We start from the raw sequence: 8805 nt of genomic DNA, 5'->3' as shown, positions 1-8805 counted from the left end.
AATTTCAAAAAATTCTAAAAAATCAAAAAAATTCTAAAAAATCCGTTTCGGCGCGAACCGTTTCGAACCCGAACCGTTTCGAGCTGAACCGTTTCGAGCCGAACCGTTTCGACGCGAACCGTTTCGACCCGTACCGTTTCGACCCGAACCTTTTCGACCCGAACCGTTTCGAGCTGAACCGTTTCGACCGGTACCGTTTCGACCCGAACATTTTTGGCGCGAACCGTTTCGACGCGAACCGTTTCGACCCGTATCGTTTCGAGCCGAACCGTTTCGACGCGAACCGTTTCGACCCGAACCGTTTCGAGCCGAACCGTTTCGACGCGAACCGTTTCGACCCGAACCGTTTCGAACCCGAACCGTTTCGAGCTGAATCGTTTCGACGCGAACCGTGCCTCGAAACGGTTCGGTTCGAAACGGTTCGGCTCGAAACGGTTCGCGTCGAAACGGTTCAGCTCGAAACGGTACGGGTCGAAACGGTTCGCGTCGAAACGGTCCGCGTCGAAACGGTTCGGGTCGAAACGGTTCGCGTCGAAACGGCTCAGCTCGAAACGGTTCACGTCGAAACGGTACGGGTCGAAACGGTTCGCGTCGAAACGGTTCAGCTCGAAACGGTTCGGGTTCGAAACGGTTCGCGCTCGAAACGGATTTTTTAGAATTTTTATGATTTTTTGGAATTGGATCAAAATGGCAATTGAAAACATTTAAAATGAAAATCCCTAAAATACATTTGGTTAAAGATGGAGTTTTTGGATGGAGTTAGTGTATGTGATCAAAATGACAATAAAAGAGAAAAGTTAGGGATCTAGAGGTAAAAAAAAACTATTTAGATTAAAATAAAAAATTTATACAAAACTCAGTGGACTAAAATGGCAATTTACTCTTTTAATATTAAAAGTCCATTTGTCGTAAAATGCATAAATTACGTTTTTGATCGATTTTGCAGGTTTTCGGTTCGTTAGTTGGTTCTATTTGACGGTTGTTAGGTTTTACTTGTTCGAAATTCGTCTAATTGGTATTGTTTCGATCCATGATGTTGTGTAATGCTGTGTTCTGCAAGATATGTGTGAAAGTAATCACTGTACATGTAAGGAAGAAGATGTAATTGGTTGTATGCTTCGACTTTAGGTATGAGAAACAGTCTGATCAGTATTCAGTTTTTGAAAAGGAATTCTCGAGTTTGCAGGTTTTTTTGGCATTTATTTTGTGTTTTTGTGCCCTAGTTGGATATAGTTGACGGGCGTTAGGTTTTATTGGTTTGAATTCGTGTAATCGGTATTGTCTTGATCAGTTATGCAACATAATATCGTGTTTTGGTGCTCTATTTAGGACAGATGGACTATAGAGTCCTCTTTTGGTTTGCTTCACGGTTTTGATTTAATTCATTCTTTTAATAGTAGATACCATGTGACAGTGAAAGATGTGTATATATTTACCTTTTGGATTATAGGTCTAACTCCTCTCTATACACTTGGGCTGGGTGGGTTTGTAATTTGATTCGGGGTGCGTGTGTTTTGGGGTGCATTTTGGTGTGAGTTTATTGGGGGAGCCTGAGAAGATTGTGTGTGTGCATAATAACCAGGTTGACTGTCATGGTGTGCTGGTTCCGGTGGTCCAGATGTTCATGGATTCGTTTTGTGTTGTTTTATTTGGTTTGGGTGTTCTTTTCTGGGGGTTAAAATCTGATCAGGTCTAATGAATTCTGAACATCATTAAATCATTATCTGCAGCTATTTTTGAGAAACCTAAGCGTTAAATTATCAGAATACATCAGTTGGGGTTATATAAAAACGGAGGGGTCTGGGATACCTTATTTGGTGTGTGAACGTTTGGTGTTCCGGCTTGGCACAAGAAGTGGGTTTGGACGTGTGTGCATTTTGGCGTGTGTATTTTATAGGATTAAGCTGGGCAAGAAGAGTAGATTTAGATAACTTCTTGTGGCCTAGCCCCGGTTCTTTTCGTGTTAAACTTCCTTTGTGAGTGTGAGTTTTCAGTTCGTGTAGTCTACCAGCTGTTATCTAAAAAGGGGGCTGGGTGATATGAGGGTTGGATTGGTGAAGTTTACGAAGATCAGCAATGAAACTCTAAACGGGTAAAAATGGTTGAGGAATTAAAAGAATCTGTTTTGGAAGCTTGGTTGGTCCATTAGTCCTAGGTGATGGTGGTTGAAAATTTTAGTTCGAGGTGCCTTGTCGCCTATAGGTTAGTGCTGACTGTTGTTCTTTTTCCGTTTTTTCTTGTTTTTAATTTCCCATCTGCTCTGTTGTATTGCCGGTTTTTGGTTTTGGATGTAAATTAAGAATGTGGGTGACGGCTTGGTTCTCATTACAACATTTTTGCCCGACACGCTTTTATGCTATAAAAAATCTTGGTCCATTTTGCTGTGTAACCCAAAAATGACCCAAAATAACCCAAATGGGTTTTTATTTGCTCGATATGTGGTCGCTATGCACCTTGTAGCGGTGATTGGCCGCCACGCCACGCTATTCGCAATAGCGTCCGCTATGGACGCTATCGATAACTATGGCCAGGCCTAGTAATTTCTTTACACTATCATCCCTTATTTGTAGTACCAGAGTTTTGCATATTATAATTCTAAATTTTTTGGATCATTTGTTATATTTTTAAGCTGCAGGATATTTTCAACATTCTTAAGTTGGTAAACGCTTGAAATTCTACTATAGTTGACTGCTTGATGTTGTTTAAAATTGCAGTTTGCAAATGCTTGAGATGCAATTAGGGTCGGGATGGTTGCCGCCTGAGGGTAACAATACATTTTGATTCTTCATTGCTACAACTTATGACATGTTTTTATACATATCCTACAGCTTAAAAAAATTGATTTGCTTTTCTTGTGCAGGTTGAGCTTGCTCATGGTGGTTGTGGTAGCTAGGTGACGGTCGTGGTAGACTGGTAGCTATTTGGGCTCCACTAGAGGTAGGCACAACTACACAGGTGCAAGAGAATAATAATGTTGTTTTTTTTTTTACTTTATTTTGTGCTATATGTAATCTATCATAGTTGCTACATTTGAGGTGGTGAACGTGGCCGAGGTGGTGGGAGTTTTGGCATTTCACAACATTCCGAGTATTGAGGTCAGAACTGAGATATACATTTATAACATAATTATTAATTATAGAGGTGGCAAAACGAGTGGGTTGGGTAATTGACAAAAATGGGTTCGAGTCAAAGTGGATCTTAAGGTAACATTATCTTTTAATGCTTGTAGCTTTTTATTTATCCATTGCCTTAATAACTGGAATAAAAATATACAGGAAGGCAAGGTCAGAAAGCATTACATGTATAGAACCCAATTATCTTTAAGTATTAAAATCCGGCTAAAAGTGGAAACTTTTATCAGCATGTATATAAATTTTGGCTGCAGAGGTGAATGAGTATGATATCACAATATCACATAAAGCTGCCTATTTTTTTTTTTTTCAAATCACATAACTAAACATATACCCTAGGGTAGGCTGTTCCTCCTGGCGTGACCTGAACACGACGAAAATACTCAGGTTTGTTTTAGGTTAGCAAAAACTGACCCGTTTAAAAAAAGTGTGGTGTTTGAGTTGACGCGCTACATTAACGGGCCGTGTTCGAATTGACATGTTTAAAAATGGGCTAACCCATTAATCTCTTTCATTTAAGCGTTTTAAAATAAAAATTAAATTTAATGTTCGTAACGAAAAATTGTTACATGCTTAATTTACATTCGTAATATACTAAAATTGATCGTGTTATAATTCCCGAATTCTAGATAAAATTTTAGCAAAATGAGTTAAACGATCGTGTTCGGAATGACCCGGATTCTGTATATCTGGGATAGGGTTGAAAATAAAAAAAAATAGGTTGTGTTCAGGTTCCAATATTCAACCCGGTAGGATTGACACCTCTAACATACGCATGTTACTATTCATCTTCCCCAATTAGATTTAGGGTTACAAACGGCAAACTATATCTCAAATCACCATCTCAAAATTTCAGCTTCGATTGACAAATGAAAATGTGTGTAGTAAAATAAAGGTTTGAGTATCTACAAAATAGAATATAAATTCTTGGCACCTGTGATATAACAGATTCTTCTCCCAAACGCTTAGACCGTACGATAATACACCAACAAAGTTAAGAAACTAACTTTGAATAGCAGTGGTGTAGACATTATATAAAAGAATCACACTTGTAAGTGAGTGTTTCTTAGTTCATAACTTCATATTATTCTAAAGAACATATGAAATCAAACATCTTTTAATATTCATATAGAGCAATAAATGAGTTCAACAATTATATATGGATCAATATGATAATCTAATAATGAGTTCTACTACAACTAACATAATAACTACAACCCTTTGTTCAGCGACAAATATTATCATCCAAAACTCAAGCAATTTACCTTTCCTAACTCACATAGTGGCGGACATACAATGTACTAAGGGGTAGCCCCCGCAACCCCTTAACCGCTCGTTGGTAGTGTAAAAATTTATTTTTGGACGTTTTTTCGATTTAGTTACCCCTTAAAAAATTATGTTACCCCTCTTTGATGACTTGTGACTTTTGCGTTACTTTTTTATTTCATTGTACTTTACTAATTTCATTAGTACTTGAATGTTTATTTATTTCAAAGGATTGTTTCAGCAATTTTAAGTTGTGTATTTGTGTGTTAGTCTACCCGTGAAGTTCGCGGGTTCTTAAACTAGTCTATATGACTTATATGTCATGTTAGTAGTGTTTTGATACTTGTGTGATCATAAAAAGTTGGTAATAGGAAGAAGGCATTTGGTCATAGAATTCAGTGGAACTAAAATCTTAATGTTTGGTTGGAGAACAAATGATATTAGAATTAGAGGAACTCCCAAAAACTGCATTTACTAAAGAAATTCAACATTCTTCCAAACTGAAAAGAACTCAACCAAAGGAACTGAAGTCTCTCACTCCCCTATCTTCGTGGCAAGCATTCTCATCGTTGCCACCACCACCATAGCCGCTACCGCCGTGACCAAACATGAATCTCTACCGTCCACTCCTCCTCCACTTTGTAATCATATACAATGGTTGTTAAATGCTGTTTCTTAAAGGATACATTGCTAGTAATTAAATTGTTGAATTCTATGTTATAAATTATGGCTCGTATTTTGTTCAAGGGCATACATTTAATTTGTATAATGATCAAATAGATTTCCACATAATTTGTGTACACAAGGTCACGGATCACTAAGTTTCGGAAAGGAACATCCATCTACACCCCCCCTTTATGCTCATATGATGATATGAATACAGGACACAAGAACAAATTCATTATAGAGTATTATTTGTTTGTCTTTTGAACTATTGTAACTAAAACAATATAGTCTGTATTTTGAAACTAGTTATCTATCTGAGTTGCAACAATTTATTTTCAATGTTTTCGTAAACGTATTACGGTTTTGTTTATTTGATTATTTTGCTGTTAATAATTGGTTGCATACTACCTCCAACAAAACTGATTCACAAAGTAGAATAAAAGTAGCTAATTATCATTTCTTACCACCTTTAACTGAGGTCACATGTTCGAATCCAGCCAAGACCATGTGTAGTGGTAATGCCTCTACCCTTGGGCGTTTTGCGTCATGTGGTAGCCCAGTCAGTAATGGGGCATTATGGGGCGTTTTCTAAAATGGGTGTACTGGAGATGTGGGCGCGCATTATGTTAAAAGGGTGTAAAAAATTAAATTAAAAAAAAACCATCAAAAAAAGGGTATTGACTAACCAAAAAATTTTCTTACAGACCCGTCGGAGGGGAGATCCACCCTACGCCCAGCTGACGTGCTAGTTTTTTGTTGGGAGGGCGGGAAACATGCTTGTGTCGATCTCACAGGTGTATCCCCACTAGCCGGGTTCCGGGAAAATGGGTTTGTGGCGGGGCAAGCGGTACTGAAAGCAGAGTCAAAGAAGGTGGAAAAGCACACGAAAGCTTGTGAGGATAATCAGCATGCCTTTGTCCCCCTGGCGTTTGACACGTTCAGCCAGCGGCGGATCTAGAAAATCCGCCAAGCCGTAACGTTTTATAAATAAGCCGTAACGAAATCGAAAAAACCTCAAATTTTTCCAAAATTTACACTAATTTTTCCAATTTTTTCCGCGCCAAGCCGTAGCGGGCGTTGCCCCCCGGCCTAAGGTATATCCGCCACTGCGTTCGGCTCCTTGGCGCCGGAAGCAGTTCGGTTCTTGTCTAGAGTGCAGCGTGTGGTCCATAGCAACTTTTCGACCCCTCAGGGGCGGGGCTTTGTTTTTAGTAGATTAGGGTTTTCTATTCAGAAAGGGATGGCGGCGCAGTTTGTTGCTCGTCTACCTGCTATCCTTATGTAATTTGCCCTGATGATTGGAATGAAATAAAAATTATTACAAAAAAAAAGAAGAAGAAAACTTGTGATTAGCCAAAGATCTTGAACATGGGCGTGGAAAAAAGGACGCCATTTGCATTTTTTTTTTTTTTTTGAAAAAAACACCTCCAGGGGTGGTAAATGGACGTTTTAGGGCGTTCTTTAGGGGGGAAACGCCCAAAAAACCCACCACTAAGCATGGTCTAACCCTTTGACGACCACATAACAACGCAAGCTACCTTTTAATTGATACATTGGTTAGATCGATATTGGTGGGGTCTGCTAATTTTCTGTTAAAGGATTGTCACAGTTACCAAAAGACAAAAAAAAAGTTGTTATAGTTTTAGAACTTGTAAATCACTCATGTAACTGATAGTTTAATTGTTACAATATCATCTGATGAAAGATAGGTCACCAATGCTCAAAACTGGCAAGTTTTTTTCTATCTTGTTGTAAACACTATAGCATCCTTCTGCATTTGAAGTTCACCAAAACTGTAATCTAGTTGAGGTTAACAACTAAAGTATGCTTCTAGCAGGGGTGTTTATATTTGGGTGTTGGATTTTATTATGCGATATTCACAATCATAATCATATTATAAGATGTAACAAAAATATATTGTAGAAGATAGTGTTTTGATGTGTTCCTGTTGTTTGAAATTTTAATAAAATAATCAGCGTGTTTGGTAATTCTGATTTTCATAAGAATTAATAGCTAAAATGACAAGAAATTCCATTTGTAACACATTGGTTAATACGAGGTTATCCCAGTTGAACTGTCTCGTGTAATATGGTTCAATCTCTTCCTCCACTCGCCGTTAGCTGATATCCTGCAAAACAGAACACCGGTGACTCGCCACAAGCAGGGGAATAGAGGGGTTCTCCTTGTGACCACCATCCGACGTGAGAATAAGTACTGTTCTGAGGAGAATAGTGTGTGTTAAGAGTAAATAGTGAGAGAGCCGAATCCTTAAACTTGAAGGAGGAGTCTTCTATTTATAGCCGAAGGATGAAGGAGGAGGAGGAGACCTGCCAGCTAGCCAGTGGGCGCCAGCTGTTTGACCAAGGGAATATCTTCTTTGTCCCTTCTGCTGTTGCCAGAGTAGTGGATGACGTGGCACGCCATTATTTGTTCAGTTGGGTGTTTTCTGGTAGTGGATGTCGGTCTGTCCTTCAAATATCTTGCAGGTCCAGTTGGCGTCCAACTATAGGTGACACGTGTCGTCCTTTATGTCTGAAGGAGCATCTTCTTTGTCACCTGCGATTTCTTCTAGAAGCTTCTGGATGCGCTCGGCTGATGTAGGGGCCAAGCTGGAAAAAGTGGTGTGGTCCAGCTGGAAAAAATAGTGTGATCCCTGTGCCATGTATACACTAATTTGAAACCATACCTCTTCACCATTCTTATATATTAATAGTTGATACTTGAATTTAATGTGTCACAATCTATTGGTTGTGTAGTCATCTATATTTCTAACTATTATCCAATAACCTTATATCCTTATTAGAGAAAGGATAAAGATGGGTGAAAAGTCTTCAAAACATTCTTTTTATCGTCTAATACACATCGTACATTCTCACCTACACCGCTCCTAAACTATATCTTTGCATAGGATAAACATGAGTTAGTTATAATCCCAAGCTAACAATAGAGTCATTTTTTTATCGGCTTTCCTTCTTACTACTGAGCTACAATCCAATTCGGTTACTTTTCTATGGTATTTGAGTATGAAATGACTAATATAACCTTAATAATAACAAATCAAAGGGAATAATAACAAATCAAAGGGAATATGTCACAGAATAGTAATGAAGTTTTAAAAGTGTTCTAATTAGGTCACTGTTAAAATTTATTGTTCCAATTATATCATTCTACTTTATTTTGGTGTTCTAATACTAGATATTTTACCTGAATAGCCGGTCATAGTCCTACATGACATTTATTTAATTTTTTTTAAAATATGATGACATGTAATCAAATAAAAGAAATATAATAAATCAAAACAAAATCAAAAATCAAAACCCAAAACTATCGATATATAATTATTAAATCGTGCCATGACATGATGACCATGCAAGACCTTTTTTTTCCTTTGATTTATTCATTTAGTTATGGAAAAAACATATGATGTATATTAACTCGTATACATAGGACAATCAATATATAATTATTAAATCATGCCATTACATTATAATATTCATATTATAATATGTATAGGACATGACCGTAGACTTTCATGTCCATTATATAAGAACATTCTTACTGTACAAGGCAAATAATTATAATGAGGTTATGAGATTTTGATAGATTATTTAAAATTAAAAAAAAAATTAAATCTATTTCGCATTTTTTTCTAATCCATTTGGCATTTATGTGCCATGTCAACAAATTTTTTAAATAAAAAAACTAAATAAATGTCATGTAGGATGGATGACATTCTATTTAG

The 8805-nt window shown here is 37.5% G+C and overlaps 1 long non-coding RNA gene across 3 annotated transcripts; it reads left to right on the top strand.

The window, feature by feature from the left end:
- The first annotated feature begins 913 nt into the window (after positions 1-913).
- On the top strand, positions 914-5947 carry LOC110866852. Of its 3 annotated transcripts, none has more exons than XR_002551437.2 (4): positions 914-1128; positions 2715-2764; positions 2861-3095; positions 5768-5947. It is a non-coding gene; the product is annotated as an uncharacterized LOC110866852 (long non-coding RNA). The 3 variants fall into 3 exon arrangements; XR_004865427.1 differs by lacking the exon at positions 5768-5947 and having other exon boundaries at positions 915-1128; positions 2861-2937; positions 3022-4786; XR_002551436.2 differs by lacking the exon at positions 5768-5947 and having other exon boundaries at positions 916-1128; positions 2861-4786.
- The last annotated feature ends 2858 nt before the right edge of the window (positions 5948-8805 follow it).

The sequence above is a fragment of the Helianthus annuus genome, chromosome 1 (genome assembly GCF_002127325.2).
Source record: "Helianthus annuus cultivar XRQ/B chromosome 1, HanXRQr2.0-SUNRISE, whole genome shotgun sequence".
In the NCBI taxonomy this organism is placed as follows: Eukaryota; Viridiplantae; Streptophyta; class Magnoliopsida; order Asterales; family Asteraceae; genus Helianthus; species Helianthus annuus.
This window is presented reverse-complemented; position numbering and strand designations above follow the sequence as displayed.